We start from the raw sequence: 20547 nt of genomic DNA on the forward strand, positions 1-20547 counted from the left end.
TCAGTAATCCCTGCTTTGAATGGGGTGCAATAACAACTGCTCTGTCAAAAGGTCTTGTGCTGGTAATTGTGTTTGGTCCCTGATTTACATTGGTGACAAACATCGGTTTCACTTATCGTGACAAATGATAGTTGCTAGCCACGGTGTTTATGGCACACTGATGCCATACTGGTAGGCACAGTATAACACAACCCAAACAGAGCAGAAAAAAAACACGTTTTGGCTTTGGGCAAAATCAGTGTGTCCTGCTAACAGAATGGATCAAGATAAGAAAATACAGCTGAGCTAATAATACGCTGTGTGACACCAATTCCCACAGTTTCTAATGCTGTGATGGCAGAACTTCTGGCCTGCTTTCTGCAAGTCTTTATTCACACCAGCTTACACCTCAGAAAGAAAACCAGTAGAAAGCAGCCAAAAATTTCCTCCCACAAGAAAACTTCCCTCTATCAAAAAAATTAAACAAATACATTCCAAAAAGATTTATAAATCTAAATGTTTGTAACACCGGTTGAATTCCAGGAATTTTTGAAATAACTGATTTTTTAAAAAATCAGAATTCACAGCCTTTAATAGTGAAATGAGCAGGTACTATTAAGAAATAACCATATTTTACACAATTATCCATTACTGTCTATTTCAAAATAGCCTAAAATTGCATACATATAGCCGAGAGTGCATTCCCAGTTACAGGACTACCACAGTACATTTCCCACTCTTAGGATTTTAATTCTAAGGACTGACACGAGTCGCTGTGCTACTTGGGGTGGCAGTAAGCGTTTGGAGGACACCTGAGAGATGGCTATGCTGGGCAGAGGATGACAGCAAAGGGCCACCTAAAGCTGTGCCCATCCCACAGCCCCTTCCTGCCCTCCCACCAGCCATACTGCTCACTGCTCCCAGACCCGCCAAAACAGCCACTTTCCAGACTACTCTGCAGAGCAGAACAGGATTTAACCCACCTTTTAACCAAAACCGAGAGGTTTTATCAGCTCCTACTCCTCTCCAGCCCAAATCTGTGGCAGGACACAGCCAGCTGCAATAGTCTCAGATGCTGCATTGTCTCATAAACACTTCTGGGTTATTTCTAAAATGCTCTCAAGCACAATGAGGGAAAAAAACATTACTATCAATTAATTCTTAGCATAACGACAATTGTGAAAGTGGAGCAAATATTTATTTTCTAACAGGTGTGTTGCCATGGAAACAGCTGCAAGACGCCGTTTGCTCCAGGGGCTGTGCCCAGGCTCAGGTGCTGTGCGGCCCTCAGGACCCCGCAGCGCCGGGCTCCAGCCAGGCAGCACCCGGCACCCGCGGACAGCAGCACCCAACAGGAGGCTGCACTCGCCGGCACAGGCTGCCAGGGAAGAGGATGGGGAAAGCAGCACTAATTCCCAGAAAGCTACTGCAATTTACGCTTGAGCAGCTCTGACCTACTTTGTAAGTAGCAAGTAGCAAGTTATCTCATTAATTTACTCAAAATAGCAGATCATTCTGTGTGAAGAGATGAAAAACAAAATCCATCATTTCCACTGCAGGGAGAACCACCAAAATGAGACAACTCCGTGCTTGTCACTGCAGCTGTAGTTTCTTCTCTGAGGTAATAAACAGGTGACCAGTAGATCTCTGGTTGCATGCATGTGAGACAACAACTGAAGCCAGCAGCTCTCTGCAAGCGGCGCATGGGAGAGGCTGGTCCCTGCCGAGGCATCCCACATTAGAGCTGTCAACACTGAACTGAGCAGTCCTTGTCCCACGCATGGCCCCACAGGAGTTTCCCTCAGTGAAGGGCTCTACAGCAATATTTGGCAACTTCTAAAAGGGAAGTCTATGCAGGTTTTGGTTTCTAGTTGGTCTACAAGTGTTTTTCCCCTCAAAGCTTATTTGTCCTTTTAAAGGACATATGCATAGACTTGGTAAAAGCAAACAAGAAAACATAATTAGTACTAACCCTATAACTTTTTCATTTTGCCCTTAACAAATCATTCCTTGATCTTTTCTGTGTGACTAAAAATTGTTTTGCCTCCATAAGTGCAATTAATTTTGTTTTCATTTTTATATTATTATTGTATCAATATATTAAACGCACAGTGCATACATACATGAGCATGTTCAGATATTATTCAGATGGAGGCGTGGGAGAATTCCTTTAAAAAAAAATCAATATTTCAGTCCAATTATAAAAGAAACCAAGTCTTCAAACGCTGGAGTACAATGTAGCTACTCTAGAGAATAGATATTTGGTTTTCTGACCAGCAGTAACAGTTTGTAATTGAACAGCTGCAGAAAAGAGAGGAAACAAACATACAACAAATTAGTCTTCAAGCCTATGTTCATAGAAAATTTCTATTCTATTGAGCTTTTGATCACAACATAATAAACAGAGTTCCTCCCTTCCTTCTCTGGTCTTCTACAAAACAGATTAGAACAGTCTATAGAAGTTTAACCTATTATACTGTATAATCCCTCACTCATGGAAGCAAATTAGGCATATAGCAGCTCAAGAACTGAAATCTATTCACAACTGTCAGGAGTGTCAGACCCCAATTAGTAATTCACTTATTAAACATATACAATCTTTTTCCAGAATTTTTTACTATGTTCTGCTTAAAAATGGTAACTTTTTCTTGTAGTTTTGGTTTGGGTTTAAGTGCCTCTGTCATTATTAGTATTGCAAACAAGGTATCAACCAAAAGGACAAGGCAAAATCTTAATCATACTTATTTTAAAAGTGCAAACCCTGTTTCTAGATTTTCAGAGAGAGTGGAGGAATGCATAATAAAACATGAATTTAACTCATATATGTGTATGTGCATCTATTTATTTTGGTATAGTCTACTGCTGAAGTCATAAATGTTTTAATCCATTGACTGTGTTTATTCATTTCCCATTTTCAGGAAAGAAAGAAAAAGAAGGTTCTTTACTACAGTACAAAGAAAAATGTTCTAATACCAAAAGATCCAATTAAAATAATAGTGCCATTTGTTTCAGTAGGATTTCACACATACAAGAGAAATGCTAACCCTTGGGAGAATGTTCTCAGCTCATTTAACAATATATGTTTCCTCTGATATGAAAACTTTAGCTTTTGCATTATAACATCTTTGCTAACAAGGCACATGTATATATCTCATAATAGATGAAAACACAAATGTGGGAGGAATTATAATATCTCTTTATCCATACTGCACTCCTCTCAGGATAGACTTGATCTGTTGTTTACTCACCTGGGTAGCTTTTTCCTCCCCACACATTTAAAATACACACTCAAGAAAGACTCTCTACTCTGAAAGACAATAAGAGATAAGTGAAGAACTAGGATTCACCAGTCAGGAAAAAAACCATAAAGGGAAACACAGGAAGAATTTGTATCCCAGTTCCAGAACTACCAAAACATTTCAAAGCGTATCTGGCATACATTTTTTTCCCCCAGCCAAAAAAAAGCTAATTTGCTCCCAGAGCACAATGTATCCTAGGACACCTTGGTCAGGGAGGCTGGGCACGGCTGCACAGATGCCAGTGGCTTCTGTCACCAGCCAGGGACACCAGCAAACCTGAAATCTGCAACTCAGGAGATGTAGTTCTTACCCAGGCAGCCTTGATGGCAATGAAATAGGCTAAAATTATTAGGTCATTAGAAGTTTACTTCCCATTTTTGTGTACCTGGAAAAAATTCTGATTGGAGATGAGCTTTTTTTTTTTTTACCTGGTTTTAGGAGTCAGTTAACGATAGTCAGGACAGGATCTGATGTCAGTGAACAATTTCTAACACCTGGACATTTTAACATTGCAATAAATTCATGTTCTAAAATCTTCCTGTTTATACCAGCATCTAATTTTCTCTATTTGTAAGATAAAGTTCAAACTTGACCAGTCAAGCCATTAATGAGGAAAGATTTATTTTCATAGATTACTTTCCACTGGCTATCAGCACACAAATATTTCTACCTAACCATGAGGACAAATGTAAAACTAAGATCTGAAACGTCAAATCCCTAAAAGAATGTAGGCAATAATCTCAAATTACAGATACAGTCCTACAGTCAAAATGTCAAAATTATGTCGAACCAATTCAGGATAGAAACATGAATGATGAGATTAGGCATTTCATAAAGCCTACATAAGGGACACATCTCTAGGAAAAAGCTGATCTCTGAATACTTTTTTTCTGCAGTACAGTACTTGTAAGTCTAGGACTAAAACTTGCACATGCCTTGTATATTTGATTGACTCCATAAGGTTTTCATCTAAATTCAAAATATAACTGTGTTTAGACATATTTGAACATTTTATTGCATTTAGTTATGAGAGATGAATTTTTCCTGAGAGAACCTAGGGCACACAACATTGCCAGATCATTCCAAACAAGTTAATTCTGAAATGGGCTTGAATCAATAACACAAAATAGGCGGTAAAGCCAATTTTTACGGTAGTCATGGTTGCATAAAATAATATCAAGACAGTCAGATTGTAAGCTCCCTGCATCACAAATATAATTTGCAACCAACTCCAAGCACAAAGAGGAAATAGATAGGCGGAAGAGATAGATAAAAACAAATGATAGATAGATAGGACAAAAGGAACTGGAGGTAAAGAAAGAATGCAGAGTAGTTGCCATTCAACACAGCGTGAAAAAGAGCCAAACAAGTGCAGCGTGTAAGTAATTCAAGGTAAATAGAATGCTTTTCTTTCATTTAGGCTTTAAAATTGTTGTGAAAAGCCTCTTTTTTCACTCTATCTGTAAGACATAGGCAGACAGGGGATGAATGTGTAAATAAGTATGTCACTGCAATACATGGCTTTTAATGAAAATGGATTTTTAATGATCCCAAAAGCTACATTTCTCTCTGACTTGCTCCATTTCCAGACTATCAGCATGAAGTACGCACAGCAAATGCACTGGTTCAGCATGTCCTTCACTAAATCCCAGGACAACCAAGCATCCAGGCACTGTAAAAACCAGAGTTGCCATTATGCAGAGCAGATACAGAGAAGCTGCACGTCCTTCATTGCTTTTATTGAACTTTCAGAGTTCTGTGACACCGCTGTGCCTTCTCCCACAGCAGACCCCAGTGTGGGTTACCTTGCACTCCACATGCATAAATAAAGGATGATGCATGGCAATGTGCCTTCCTGTCATTCTCTGCCTCAAGGACACTTGTTAAAAGTGTGCCATTCCTTCCACTCCCCCAAGCAGGCACATTGTGTTGAAGTGCTCCATGCAAAACTCTGAGCACACAAATACCAGAGGATTTAGTTCACAAACGAAGAAAAGTCACAAGGGGGAAAGAGCTTGATGCAATCCATAGCCTTCTTGCTGTCTGAACACAATGAATTCTTCTTTCCACTGTCAAAGTTCCCCTTTCAGTCAGTAATAAACAAAAATCTCACTGAAAAATGTGTAGAAATGTACTGGCTAGTATAAATAACATTTTTTCCTGTTTTTTTCATGTAGGCAATAATATTTTTTTTTAGATTTCAGCATCATCAGAGAATAAAGGAACATTTTCCTTACTTTATCACGATCCACAAAGTTTTATCTACAAATATTTCCCGTAAGGTAGGTCCATGGATTAGGAAACTGTAATATAGTTGTCATAAAACCAAGATAGCATTTAAAATGGGCTGGGACTCCTGTATTCACTTCATGTTCAATGCTTCAAGGTAAGCTTTTTGCAATCTATGTTACTTGGATGGAAAAAATCTCCATGTTTATCTCCCATGTTATCATTTTTACTTCTTTGAAATATTAGAAGACATAGAAGGAATCCAAAACTAGAACACTCATGAAAAAGATAATGACTGAGGTGCCACACAATCGGGTAACAAATGCTTCCATCCATTAATGAGTCAGAGAGCACAGCCTTTTGAAGGGCTCCACAGAATCACAAAATCAAATATCTACATTGCCTAACAAACAAACAAACAAAAAAACTCCCAAAAAAAACCAAAAACACAAACCAAACAAAAAAACCCCCAACATTTGTTGGGCACTGTCAAATTCATAATTTTTTTCCATTTTGCCTGCTCTCCTGACTCAATGTCTCCCAATTAATATTTACCAAATGTCTCTCCCTTCTTCATTTAAATCAGTTCAAAAACTGCACCTGTTTCATGAGACCTAAGTGAGCTTCTGACAGCTGATATTTGAGAAAAAACAAGTCAACGAACTTCAAAATCCTAACTAACTACATTAAACTGTAATCAAGAAAGAGAGTGCTAAGATTAGCTCTGCCAGTACAAGGCATCAACAAGGCAAGTGGGGGTGCCCCAGTGACACAGGTGGAGATATGGTGCACAGCCTGGGAAGGACCCCACACATCTCATGCCATCAAACGTGGCTGAAACTCAGCACAGCAGTTACTAAGTGCCCTGGAGACACCAGCACGGCCATATTCACCTCATTCCTCTAGAAAATAAGCCAAAAAATCCTTGCAAGAGCGCCACAAAACGGAACAGCAACAAAATCAAGCTACAGTATTCAAAGCCAGAGTTCATTTTAAACAATAAAATGTGGGAAGAGCTTCGAAAACAAGAAGCAGCTGCTGTGAACAGCCAGAGGATGCAGTCAACGCCAAGGCACAGACAGCTAAAGTCACTTGCCAGTGTACAGATTCACTCCAACTTTCACTTAAAGCTATCAGTGCTTCTACAGCGTACAGGGGAGGAACTGGATTTGCCCTAAAAGGCTATACAGGACTCTTTACATACACTTTTGCTAATACACAACAAAGTAATTTATACAGCACTTTTGTTGCTTCATTTTAGCAGTTCTCCCACATTATCTAGGTGAGAGACAATTGCACAATGGCAGGTAAATTTTGTTAGAAAGCGTCCCAAATAAGAGGGAAGATAACATCCATCTTGCCACTAAAATACACAGAAAAGATCACAAGCCTGTGTTGTGCATGCTGAGATACTCTGCCTGGGATTCTTTAAATAAAAGTTGGTGAGGAAGAGACTTGCAGCTTTTTGAAGCAGTTTCCTTCAGTACTGCCATATTTCAAATTACTTTTTTTTTTCCTGACAGCTATTAAGGAATTGGTGTTACTGGAACAGATTATCAGCCATAGGACTGTCTTCTATAGCAGTCAGCAGAGTCCCAAGCCCGCAGGAGTTTGGTGGATGGGTCCAGCTGCTGGTCCAAATCCAGGAACTGTGACATGACCCTGAATGTTAGAGGTTCATGCCTATTTCTGCGTTACTTCAAAGAAAAGAAAATTACTGCAAAGAATGCAGTACCCTCCATTCCAGAGTACCCTTAAAAGGATCCAGGTCTCTCCTATACCACAGCTCATACAAATTAATTTCTTACATGTTCTTGTCAAGATAATGGACACAATTCAAAGAACAAACATTTTTAAAAAGCTATTTTAATGTGTTCTTTTCAACTGCCTTATTTAAACTGTATCATTTTTCTAAAGCAACACCTTCTACCCTTGAGTCATATTTGTTAATTCTATATTAAAACACACCCCCTTTCTCACTAATAGAGTGTTTTAAGTTATGCTCACATTTTTAAATTCCATATCAAAACCATAATTCACATAGACCTAAGCATGGGGTTAATTGCAGATGCAGACAGTTAACATATTCCATATGCTTTACACTTATTTCAGAGAATGCAAGTTAAGCAATATTTAATCAGTCAAAGATAAAAGTTTATTTCCACTGACTTGAACTACTTTTCAATGTGAAAGACAAGTCATCCAAACTAAGAGAAATGAGCTACGACAGATGATATTGTCTAACTCTACCTAAAAGCTGTTATAAGTCTACAAATTTTCTTCATCCACCACTCACAACAAGGAATCCATTACAGTAAGGTGTTACAGCGCGGGTACTGCAACACGATGTATCAAACGAGTCCCGTGGAAAAGAAATATATACGGACCAATTCTTGCTAGATGTTTCAGAGATGTTCATTTCTCCAGCCGCATGGCCGGGGCTCTGCCGAGGAACTGCTCAATCACGGGACCCGAGGGTCCTTGCCCACGCAGGGAACACAAAACAACCAGTGGGGAACGAGGCTGACCAGGGCCAGGGAAACCCCGTGCCTCCCCTCAGGGCCCCTCTCCCAGGGCTACATGGCAGGGGGAGGGCCCCAACAGTAAGGGACATCACTGTTTCTGTCTATTCCATACATTCTCTTTTTCTTGCTTTCTCTTTATTCTTGCAGTCTAACCATCTTGCTCACTCTTCATATTCCCTCTGATTTCTGCTCCTCCTCTCTCTTGGTTGCACTCCTGCAGCAAGAATGCAATGAGGAAAGCTCAGCCGCTGCACCAGCTGATCACCCAGCTGCTGCATGTTTACTCCTGCAACACCAGGGTAAGCCCAGGATCCCTCGTGTCATCAAAGGCAAAACTCATTCTTGTTCCACTTTTGAAGTGCACACAAATAATTTTCAGCCCAAAATTCAAGGGTTTTTTCACACCCCCAGAAATTCTTGCTAAACTTCTAAATTAATTTCTCAAATGAATTTGTCAGCCAATTATGGTTTTTTCCTTCTTTATTTTTCAGTATATCAATTGCTGGATCAGGAATTATCTTCAAATACCTACAGTTGTTAGTCCCCAACAGTTTTCTCAGTGGTGACTAGCTCAGTCTTTTTGCAGTCTCTGACTATATTAAGCACAGGCAGATGTGCTACTGACATCCATATGCCCAAATGTAAAGAAATGCCAGCAATTTCAAATGAAATCACTTTTGTTAGTTAAATGTTACTACCAGTGTTAATGCAGCTCTTCAGTGGCTGATCTCATTTTTAAAATTTTTACTATCTCCTTTTTATTTTCAAAATGCTTTTTATTCCCCTGTTGCTGTGAAAAGCTGGCTATGTGTATAAACTCTCTTATTAAATGCTTTCCAAGCTAAGCAAGGTAGCAAAAAGAAAATGCTTCCTCCTACCTTTCATCGATATTTGTCTTTGAAATTATGTGAGTATATTGGCTGTACGTTTGGGCATTTTTTGAAAAAGAATATTTAGCCAATAACATGATTTAAACTTTCTCACAATCCTCAAAACACTGCTCATAAATATCTGTAAAAGCAGTCTCATTTAAGTCCTGAAAACATGCCGCAGTACAACCTGCCTGTAAAACACGTTTGGGAAGATACAGATGAGGTTCTGGATTTCCAGCTTTAGCAAGGCAAAGAAACTCATAATCATAATCCAAAGAACCCTTACTAGTTCTTGCACTATTTTTTTAATAATTTGTTAAGAGGTTGACACAGTAGTACTTATATCCATAAATAAGATATTTTTATTACAATCTAACAAAATCAAGACCGTAAACGTGATTCATTTTTTTTAATAACCTTAGTGCTTCAAGACTTCCAATCCTAATGGAGCAATCATGCATCACTGTTGTGTTCCAAAAGAACTATTAGGCTCTGTGCTGTGCTAGTGTAATTGCAGTCTAATGGTTTACACTATCATAATGACACTAAATATTTTACTAAACGGAGTACAATATCCAAAAAGTGATTTAAATTGTTCCAGCTTTAAGATCGTACATCAAAGAAAGAACTGTTCCTTTCTCTCTGAATTGAGAGTAACAAAGATGTCAAAATCTTGTTTCTCTTAATAAATTGGTTAAAACATAACATTAGAAGCAGAGTTTAAAAATTACAGTATAAAATGAGTCAGTAAAAAATGAGAAGTATTAAAATATTTTGAGGAATTTTGATGCTCTGTTTTAGCAGCCTGGCATGGTTTAAATTGTAAGGTTGAAAAAAGATACAGAAATACTCTATTCAGAGTCTAATCTGGATTTTTAAATCAGAATTTCTGATTATTTAACTTTAACAAAACTTTTAATAAAAATCCCACTCTGTGCAAGTGTAGCATATCATAACAAATTATCTAAGCATCAGATAACATAATTCTCCTACTTTTGTGATAAATAACACCAGCAAAGCAGCTGAGATAGCAGCAAGCCCCAGCTGTGTTTCCCTCCCAGAAAGCCACCGTGCAGCATGCCCGGGCTGTGCAATGACAGGAGAGGGGTGACCTGCTGGTAAACTGCTGAGGACAGAAGGGCACAGACCTTTCACATGCTCACAGCGTTCTGACTCCCAAAAGTAACTGGGTGAACAAGGTCAGACTGGCTGTGTAAGGAGGGACAAGGATTTGGTAAATCCTGCCGTTAACACAGCCCTAACTGCACCTGCAGTGGCTGCTGCCTTACTCCCTTGGGCAAAGCCAAAAATATCTGTAACTCCAAAAGGGGTAATGAAGTTAGTACTAAAAGTGCCCAAAGCTTCTGAGATTGCCTCCAGAACTCCTGAAATTTGTTTTTAAATATCTACTTCGCCTAAAGCTAATTTATACTTAGTTCTATTCATTATTTTTATTAAAAAAAATAAAAACAAAAACAACAAAAAAACAAACAAAAAAACCCACTATTTTTTGACTTCTAGTTGTAGCATCAATTTACAGTGTTTTTCAAACACCATTTCCTTGGAAGATAAATCTTTTCTTTTTCTCAAAAATCATGACCTTTTTTTCAGAAAAGATTTTTTTACTTTGGACTAGGACACCAGGGGTTTTTTTCCAAAATTTTGTTTACAACTAGTATTTTCTACAACACTGATCTGTTTTAAAAAAAATAAAGAGCAAAAACATGTTTGTACTATCTAGAGAACATTTTGTGCAGCTCATAACTCCTTGATTTAGGGACTGTCAGGACCTAGGATCACTCTGTACCTGGAGAATAAATTAATTCTGTTAAAACAGAATGAAATAAAACTTGACTTTTAACTCACACAGGAACTATTTTTTTTTAAAACATGAAATATAGTGAATTCAGTAATGTGGTACTAAATAATCTTTGAGCTTGCACAAAGGTACTAATAGCTAGAACCAATTATAGTGCATGCTGTAAGTGAGAAGCTGTAACTTTCTAACTTTGATGGCACATTCTCCTTCTAACCAAGCTTTGCTCAGGCACAGAAGCATCTCTCCAGCAAACACTCCCACAGGACTCAATATCTGCACTACATTAAAAAAAAATAAAAGCATTTGCTAAGGAAAAACGTCACTTAAACGAAACTTCAACAAAACATCAATTTTGCCAAAAAACATTGAAACTGTCCTTTGGGCTTTTTTTCTCATTTAAATTAGGGGGGGTTTCGGGGTTTTTTTTTAATAAAGATACAAAAAAAAAAGGGTAGAAAATCTGTTTTCTAAAGATCTCTAGGACTTATTGATACAGTGTACAGACCTAACCTATTACTCTTAGATAATTACCTTACACAATATTCTACTTACATGGAGAAATTTAATTTTAATTTACAGTTTAATTGTCCTACTTAAGGTAACCCTGTCACCTGTGTCACTTTCTGGCTCATAACCATAATCCTCATTTAATTATTTACTTCAAGGGAGCATTTTAATTATGGATATTACTATGTGTGTAGAGTAACTTATACTCAAGGGCAGTGAAAATTTGTACAGTAGAGTGCTCACCTGAATTTCCACTGGCTGCAACTCCATGTGCAGTGGCTCAGCTGCAGAGGCTACTTAGCCTGCTGAGAGATGTTCTTTACCTTCTCTGGCCTAAGACCACATCTGGGGTGCCTGAAATCAGGCAGGACCACCAGGGCACAAACGGCTTGGATGATGACTGCAAGGCTCCCAGCTGAAATATAAATGAGACAATAATAACTTCTTACATCTACATTTGACCCTGCAAATAACCTTTGGACGTGGGAGCAGGCATACAGCATTGGCTCTGGGGTGAGGTCACCACTGTGCCCCATTTCTGTGGTGATCAGTAATGGAGTGACCAAAAGAGAGGCACAGAGAATGAGCCTTCCTCTGATTTATTTCTTGAAATTCGAGCAGCCAGTGATTCATGGGTTTCCTAAGATAGGGGCTGCCTGTCATGTTTTTTTTTTAATAGCCATCAATTGACCAATATTCTATGAAATTATCTAATATCTTTGCAAACTAGCTATATTTTTAGCTTTCAAAGTATCATATCACAGCAAGCTCCATCATTTAAAAATAAATTTTTAAAAAAAAGAAGAGAGAAAAAAATCACAGCTTTGTGTCAAGCTTTAAATTTGCCAAATTTTTGGGTTTGTGTGCTATCACTGGGTCATCTTTCCAGTAATTTTAACTTCCAAAGCTGACATTTCATCATCACATGAGTGGCACTACACAACTTCTCTGCTCAGCACTAAGCACTGTTTTTCATTGCCTTAAGTCCCAATAGGCAACTTTAAAAAACTGAAAATATTTTAATTTTTAGCATATTTGGCACAATAGGAACCATAGCTCTGCAGGTACACCCAGCCAGAAGGGATGATAAGGGATGCCTTATCCCCAGGCTAGCCAACAGGTCAGCCTGGGGCAGATGGGGGCAAGAAGCTGCCCAGCCTCCTGTTCTACATACAGAAATTATGTGCCAGAGGGAAAAAAAGGAGCCCAGGTTCTGAAGAAATCCCTTTTTTACCATTAAAACACTTCCAGCATTTGCAGTTTCCCTGATTTACTGTTCAGAACTTCTGACTCACACATCCTGCTTAATGCCCAGGGAGCCAGGCAGCCCCACAGGCAGTCAGGGGTGTTTCCAACTGGGATCCTTCCCTCTTGGAGGAGCTACTTCTGCAAACTCCCTCCTACACAGGAGGAGACACCAAAGCACTGCCTCCCTACCAGGAGTCAAGATGAGTGCTGGTGGGATTTCTGAGGGACACAGCTCTCCAGCACACCCAGCAGTACAGGAGGGGGACATCAGGCACATGGGAACCACAGGCCACCTGCTTCTGAGGTAAGTGCCTCTCACAGCTGTCACTTCATTATTAACAACCACCATATCTTTGTAAGATGCTTATCTTTTTTAATAAACAGAAACAGTTACTAAGGGTTTTGTCTGGTGCTTCTAAAATTATTTTTAATATTGGAATGAATCTAAAGAGCTATAGTTGTTTTCTTTAGTATCTATCTTTCTTCAGTGATGAATGTTTTTTCATGAGCAGTGTCATTACATACAATTTTTATCATCTGGATTGTTCTATTTTATTCAGCAACATAGAAAAAATTTCGGTTTTCTCTTCGTAGAGAAGTGACCTTCAACCTACAATTTGTCTGCTACCTCTCACAGTATCCTGAGCACAGCCATGGCCCCTAACAACTGAGGGCATTCAGCACGTTCCAGTATTGAGTATATCACATTTCCCATCTGAAATTGCTTACCTCATCAGTCACTACAGGCCCAGTTTGGAAGTCATTAAAAATAATGAGAATGCTGGCACTTCTCCCAGCAATAATGGCATTGGATTCTGTGTTGCTTTTTTACTTTAAGACATTTGTATATATCCACAAATCATTTAACTCCTATCTTTGTACTAGCTTTAATGAAACTAATGGCTGCTGAAACTGTGTGGGCTTTATTCTACTTTTTACTTCAATAAGCTTCTGCCCACTCCCTCATAAAACGACACAAACACTTACACAGCATATTGCATCACGAAAGCCCCAAAGTGTTTACCAGGATCACTATATCCATCACTAAAATGCGCACACTTCTCAGTCAAACACTTCAGCTGACAATAGTCACAGGAGAGTTTTCAGAATGAAAGCTGAAGAGCAACAAATCCAATTTGTCCAAAACAAATTTAGAATCAGGATCTTGCATTTTCATCTCCATCTGTATCTACTGCAGCATTTCCCTCCTAGCACCATGCAAAAAAATCTAACTCCATATTAACCCACTGAGTAACAACATCACTCCTGCAGTGCCCATATCTTACAAGCTTTGACAAGATAACGAGCCCTCAGGAATATGCTGCAGGCCTTCACAAAATGCACCTTTAGAGTTTCAACTAACTGTTGGAAAATGCATATTAACGCATATTAAAACCTTAAAAGATTCACCCTTAATATTCAAGGTCTATCTTAGGGCTAATGTAAAATTTCCCACCACTACAATTTTCCTGCTAAGAACAAGTATGATTTACATGGTTTGAAACAAATAAGAATAACACAAATATGGAAAAAACCTCACCTTCTTTAGACGTGTGAGTTCTTTAGCGTGTTTATTTGCTTTAGGCATACATTTGGACTGTGTATTGAAAACAGACCTGTCATGAGGACAAACACAAAAGTTACAGATCCAGCCCTTCTGCATAGGAAGTGTGATATTTCAAACTCATAGAAATTAATCACAGTATATAAAGTGAAACATATATTTTGACATCATCTGCTCACAGAGGAGGTATCTTTAAGATGCAAAGATTGCATCTTAAACACCAGTCACCTTGGAAGTCCATACACAGTGTCAAAAATCCAGAGACCCTGGACTGCTGCTGAAAGCTCTATCTTGTCAAAATCAGTAGGGTTCAGTATGACTAAACTGACTAATATACCTAGGTGGGAGCATAAAGAAAAGGCAGGTACAAGTCAGATAGTAATAATTCTAACCAATAATAAAACTAAAAGTACCAGACTTAATAAAAAAGTTCCCCAGATGCTTCATACAGTGAATTTTAAAGGTGTTTTGATGTTATTATCAGTATATGTGAAAATCTGAAGAAGAACATTACCACTGCATAAAAGTTAAGCTGAAAGCCTATTTTGTAAGGTTATTAAAAATGTATTTTTAAGGCTGTTAAATGTTTAATACCTTTGCAAAGTATTTTTTTTGCATTTATTTCTAAGTGCTGGATAATGTCTGCGTTTAGGACACATATTGCTTAATGTCCCTTTAGTTGGTGTAGTACCTTTAATCTCAAAATATTTTAGGCCATGTTACAAATACTTTACCAAGCCACAAAAAAAAAAGAAATCCATAGCCCAGCCATCCACAGCAGTAAACAGAAATTCATGAGTTTGACTTCTTTTATCTATTAGATCAAGGAATGAAATGACAGCAAACTAGCTTTATGATTATCAATCTAGTTTGAAATTATCTACCACATATCACCCACAGAGCTACTAGTGCAAGCTACACAATTTAAGCAACAGGTGCAGATGTTCAGGTGTCATGAGTGATATCACCATTTTAAGAGATGAGAACGTCCTTACTCAGTACAAGTAAGTGAAGAACAATGTAAAAAATTGATTTGAAAATAATATAGAACAGGAAAGACAAATGACATTGTGGCAATTTAATTTTATTAAAATAGACATGTTTCTAGAACATTTGGGGAAATTGTATATTCCATTTTCTCCTGCAGAAAATGGCAAAATGAAGGTAATAGTTTTCAGATACTGAAAGCCTGCCTATGGCTCATTATCCAATTAATTGATATGAGTAAATTAGCTAAATCAAGCTAAATGACAGCTAGTTGCTCCACAAAAGGTAGAAGTATATCAGAATAAGGGGCTTTCAGGAAATTAGATCAGTGCAGAGGTCTTTCCTTTTGAACCTTAGAAACACATTAAAAGACATTTCTATCTTCACTTTTAGAAGAAAACCATTTAATAAAAGGATGACAAGTAATTCATATTCAGAAACTCACAGAGAAGATTACAGGTGTTACAGTAGCAGTGGAGAGTTTCATTGCAAAAGCATGACAGAATTTTTTCATCTAGACCCTCTTCCATGAAATGGATAAGATCTCTCATACCTATTATCTCACATGTTCCTCTCCTATCTTCCTTAAGGAAAAAGAAGACAGCTTGGTAGCTCTGTTCTTCTATCCCCTCTTACCACTGCACCCATCTGCCATCCAAGGTGCTTCTTTTTACACAGAGACAGGAATAACACACAGGGCATCTCAAGGAATCTTGTTAGTCTCTTATGAAATTACATGGGATAACTGCTTTTTTAAGGTCTTGTAAGAATACTGCTTTGGTTTTGTGCAAATGTAGGATGGTACAGGGGATAGCACAGGACTTAAAATACACAGTTGAATTAGTCAGGGAAAACTGAATCTGGATCCAGTACTTTGGGGGCCGAATTAGAAATTTAGTGCCAGGTAATGCAGAAAAAAATATAAACGACCCTCCTTTTGTTTGGATGTAATCGTCAATGTTGACTAAACAGCAGGGTTGAAATCTGTTCTTAGGAACAATAATCACATAAAAGCTCTAACTAAACTCCTAAGCCTGAACTCTGTTGCAATGGGGAATACACACTCTCAGGCTGCACAGAAGCTTCCATTACATGAAAAAGAAAAAAGCACAGCTTTTCTTACCACTGAGATACTTCCCATGCTTTTTCATGTCAGTGGTGGTTTGTTTTCCACCCTCCTCCTTCCTGTCACCTCAGACAATGGCAGCTCAAGTGGACAATACAAACAGATGGGACATTTCTATTCATCTCACTCCTCCCTCATTTTTTGTTTGTTTTTGGCGCTGTAGTTTTACATGCATCAAAATGAGAATTTTGCCCAAGACACTGCCTGTGTTAAACAGCCCGTGTCACTCAGAGATTCTGAGCACCAGGTATTCACTGATGGCTTTCAAGTAGATCCTGAAGTGGCAGCCAAGAATTTACAGCTGAGGGAGCTGAGGCTGTTCAGTCTGGAGAAAAGGAGGCTGAGGCAGACCTTATCACTCTCTAAAATTATCTGAAAAGAAGCTGCAAGGTGGGAGGCAGTCCTGGGTAACGAGCAATAGTATGACAGAAAATGCTTCAAGTTGAACTAGATTTAGATTAGATATTAGGAAAAAATTCTCCATTGAAAGGACTTTTAAGCACTGGAACAGGCTGTCCAAGGAAGTGGTTGTGTCACCATCCCTGCAGGGATTTAAAAGATGTGTAGATATAGCACTTAGGGACACAGTTTAGTCATAGTCTTGGAAGTGCTGGGTTAAGGGTTGGACCTTAGAGGACTTCTCCAACCTAATGATTCTGTGATTCTCTCTTCCCAAAATATTGCACATCAGTACAAAAAAAACCAAGCCTCTGACTTTCACATCCAAATGTTAGCTAAGAAAGTGTTTAACCCTGGAGACATTTTCAGAAAATTAGTTCAGAGCCTTTGCACAATTTAATCAGAAGTAGTTTTAAACTCTGATTGTGCAATTAAACACAATATACTCTTGCAGTTGCCATTTATCACACTGCTACCATATCAAGTAATCTGGCCAACAAAACTGTCTGGTACCTAGGAGTGAAGAAATTAGAAGGATAATGTTCTGAAGGAAAGCAGGTCTATCCAACATTTTACAGTGCTAAAAATACCCTCGGGACTTGTTCTGATACCTTGTAATTATGCACACATATCCTGATTTATGGTCCATGTCTCCCAGCTCAAAGTAGTACACACTCTGTTTCATATCTTGCCCTATTTACGTGTAAAATACTCGCATCTGTAATACCATAAAAGAGAGGACAGGCTCACTGCAGGTTACTATCGATTTCATATGAGCATAGGCATAATCTAATGATCCTTTTCAACTAAGGATAAATATGCACAATTTAGCCTTAAACATATTCAGTGTCAGATCATTTCAACTGCTGCCTTTGAGAAACATGCCTGTTATGTTAAAGATCTCTGCTGTCCAGCCTTCTTCTTAAGAGAGTGGAGAGTGTGGCAAAGGAGACAAAGATGTGCAGACTGGAAAAGGGACAAGAAACATTGTTACCTGTGCATCAAGAAACATGTCTGCTCCAGGCCAAACTTGTGAATTCATGTTCCACAGCTTCCCCCTGCTTCTCTCCACCTCCACATGACCCTGCTCTCTGACTCAGCACCTACACTAATTAATGAAGAAAGAGAATCCACCTTGTCCAAGTGAGTACCAGCAAAGAGAAAGGTGGTTGATAGGAAAATAGATAAGTATTTTAGTGTAATTATTACACTAAAATAATTACTGAAAATACCCTAATAGGTATATGCAGGTCTGTTTCAAAAGAAGAAAGGACAACCTGGCTTAGACAAGAGATCTGATTTTCATTCCCCAGGTCTGCTCTGCAACCCTCACACAACCACTGGCATGTGGCTGAAATCCTCTCTTTGGAGATTGAAAGCAAAGCAATCACTAAGCATTCATTTGTTAGTGGGTTGTTTTGTTTTGCAGGGTTTGTGTTTGTTTGGGGTCTTTTTTTTAATTTTCCATCAGTTTCAAAATAAGAGAGCACATGCAGATTTAAAGTTGTAATGTGTTTCTGTTCACCTATTACATGCTAATCTTTAAAAGAGGAAATGTGATAAATGCAACGGAGTGGCCTTAGCTGCTGCCTGTACAAGGAAGAGCTGGAATCTGCATGTACTAACAAGGGATACAAAGCCCACACCAGGGAGAAGGGCCCTCAAACAACTGCAGCTGGGGTCATTAACAAACTTTTTTTTTTCCTAATAGATCTTAAATGTGGTTTACTGTTGGATGCACATTTATTCACACCTTTTGCACAAAGGAAGAAGGTGCTCTTAAAATAATTTTGAACAGGACTGTCAACATAAGGTCCAGTTTATCCATGAAATAAGTCCGTATTTTTGCTGATTACTTTTTCAAAAACAATTTAACTTGTAGGCTGAATTCAAGCCTTATTTCATTTCACAACAGCTTCAATTTTGTGTTTGCCAGTTCTGAGAACTCTGTACCCATTTCCTACTCATATGGATACAATTAAAAATGTACTAATGTACCAATAACAAACTTGCATTATTAACAATCATTGCAACATAATTAGCAATTCCCAGAAAAGACTACAACCCAAACCTGAAAGGTACATAATATTCTTTTCATTCTTTTATTTTTGTATTAAACTACATCTATTACACATCATTTATCTCTTCTTACTGGTGGTTCCACCAAGTTTTCCTACATTAAGATAGAAGTATTTTTTTTCCTATTCAGAAACAATTAAGATTTTTGTCTTCTGGAAGTGGCGAATGAATGGAGATGCAGATCAAATTAATATTTTCCCCCGCATATGCACAAGCCACAAAATTTAGGGAAAAGGAAAAGCATAGGGAAAGGTTTTAAGGAGTTCTCATGCTTTTTCAGCATGTTCACATAGATAGTTATGCAATCAATTTTATGAATAACCTAACCAAATAAAACCAAGTGACACTTGTGTTTAATAACCTCTTTTGGGAACAATCTAATCTGCATACATCTCACTTTCTGTACTTTAAATATTTTTTTAAAAAATCAAATTAGGAGGTTTGCTCTCCATGGCCTCTTTTATGAGTCTTTTATGAATAGTTCCACTCTCCATGTTTATTAGTTTTTTCCTTCTTTTTTTTTCTTTTTTTTTTTTTTTTTTTAAGGGTATCTGCATTCCTTCCAAAATAAGATCATTTTTCTTGTCACCCCACTAACCTTTTTTAGTGTTCCCTATTTCAAATGGCTTATATGTTTAAACAAGTAAGGGCTCTGGAGCACCATCATGCGTCAGATGTAGACTAGAAATAGTTTTATCCATCCAAACTCAATCAGGTGCTGTGACAGTAAGGAGCAAAACCAGACTCCTTAAGATATAATCCAACATTTTAATGACAATCAATACCTCCCTCCATGTGCGTGCTCTCTGATTATTATTAATCTTGATGAATGGGAAGCTGAACACTGGACAGGGTGAAGGACTGGACTGTGCCTCTGCTGCCAATGAATGAACTAAAAGAACTTGAGTGCAGGAAAACAGGAGTGGAACTTTTTAATTTTAATTATCTCAGAGAGACTAGGCCATGGAAATAAAGTCCTTATCAACACACTGCCAACAAATTGACAAACCAGGCACAGAATAACTTTTTTAAAATAAATCAATAAAAAATTAGAGGACAGAAAGAGACAGACTATTCATAAAAGCAGACGAGAGTTTAATTCCTTGGTTTTCATGCAATTTTCTTACGAGATTCTCATCAGAAAAGGAGAAATGAACCAAGACATTCTTGAACTATTTGCTTACATGGAAGCAAGGAGATATCATGGGAGTAACTGTACACATCAATGATTTAAAAACTTTCCTTTGTGCATCTGAAAACCCACCTAAAATAAGAATGGTAGAAGCAAACTTAAGCAGCATGAAGCTATAGTACACATCTTAACAACCTGAAAATAACCAATGAAAGCTTCTACAGCAAATCAAAGACACAAAATAAGCTATCACCATGTTAAGATCTAACATTTTTACAGGGATATCCTATAGGAAAAGTCAAAATAACAAGAGCCCTGATTCAGAAAATAGAGACTGTAATGGCATTACTACTTTCTAGCCATCTGGATCCACAGAGATATTTAATACTGCTAAGAACTAGGGCCTAATACAGAAACCATAAGGACAAAAAAGAGAAAGATGGACATAAGAGAGTCATTTAGCCTCAACAGCCCAAAACTGTCAGGAGTCTACCATTTTTAGCTTGTAAGATAGAGCACATATTTAGCATCTGAAAAGTCTGGATTTCGTAATAAGCACCAGACTCAATCTTAATGTGCAGAGGATACAGCCTCTTTGTAAGGCATTCAATAACATCATACTCGATCGTATAAGAGCCATTTAGACTTTACATATTGAGCAATGGCTCATCTACAAAATATCAGTGTATAGAAAAAGCAAAAGAACACATTACAAAAGGATATCCAGTCCTCCTGATAAGACTTTAAAGCAATATATAATATACCCTGGATTAATACCATAT

The 20547-nt window shown here is 38.0% G+C and overlaps 1 long non-coding RNA gene across 5 annotated transcripts in view; it reads right to left on the reverse strand.

The window, feature by feature from the left end:
* LOC138114236 (uncharacterized) overlaps window positions 1-20547 on the reverse strand; it is a 102758-nt gene that overhangs the window by 10304 nt on the left and 71907 nt on the right. For 3 of the 5 annotated variants that reach the window (XR_011152543.1, XR_011152544.1, XR_011152545.1), the window contains 4 exons: window positions 14019-14094; window positions 11474-11645; window positions 3228-3286; window positions 963-2280 (listed from right to left, as the gene is read on the reverse strand). This is a non-coding gene — a long non-coding RNA (uncharacterized lncRNA). The remainder of the gene's footprint in view (window positions 1-962; window positions 2281-3227; window positions 3287-11473; window positions 11646-14018; window positions 14095-20547) is intronic. The other 2 variants (XR_011152546.1, XR_011152547.1) reach the window with 2 other exon arrangements.

The sequence above is a fragment of the Aphelocoma coerulescens genome, chromosome 8, assembly GCF_041296385.1.
Source record: "Aphelocoma coerulescens isolate FSJ_1873_10779 chromosome 8, UR_Acoe_1.0, whole genome shotgun sequence".
Classification (NCBI taxonomy): Eukaryota; Metazoa; Chordata; class Aves; order Passeriformes; family Corvidae; genus Aphelocoma; species Aphelocoma coerulescens.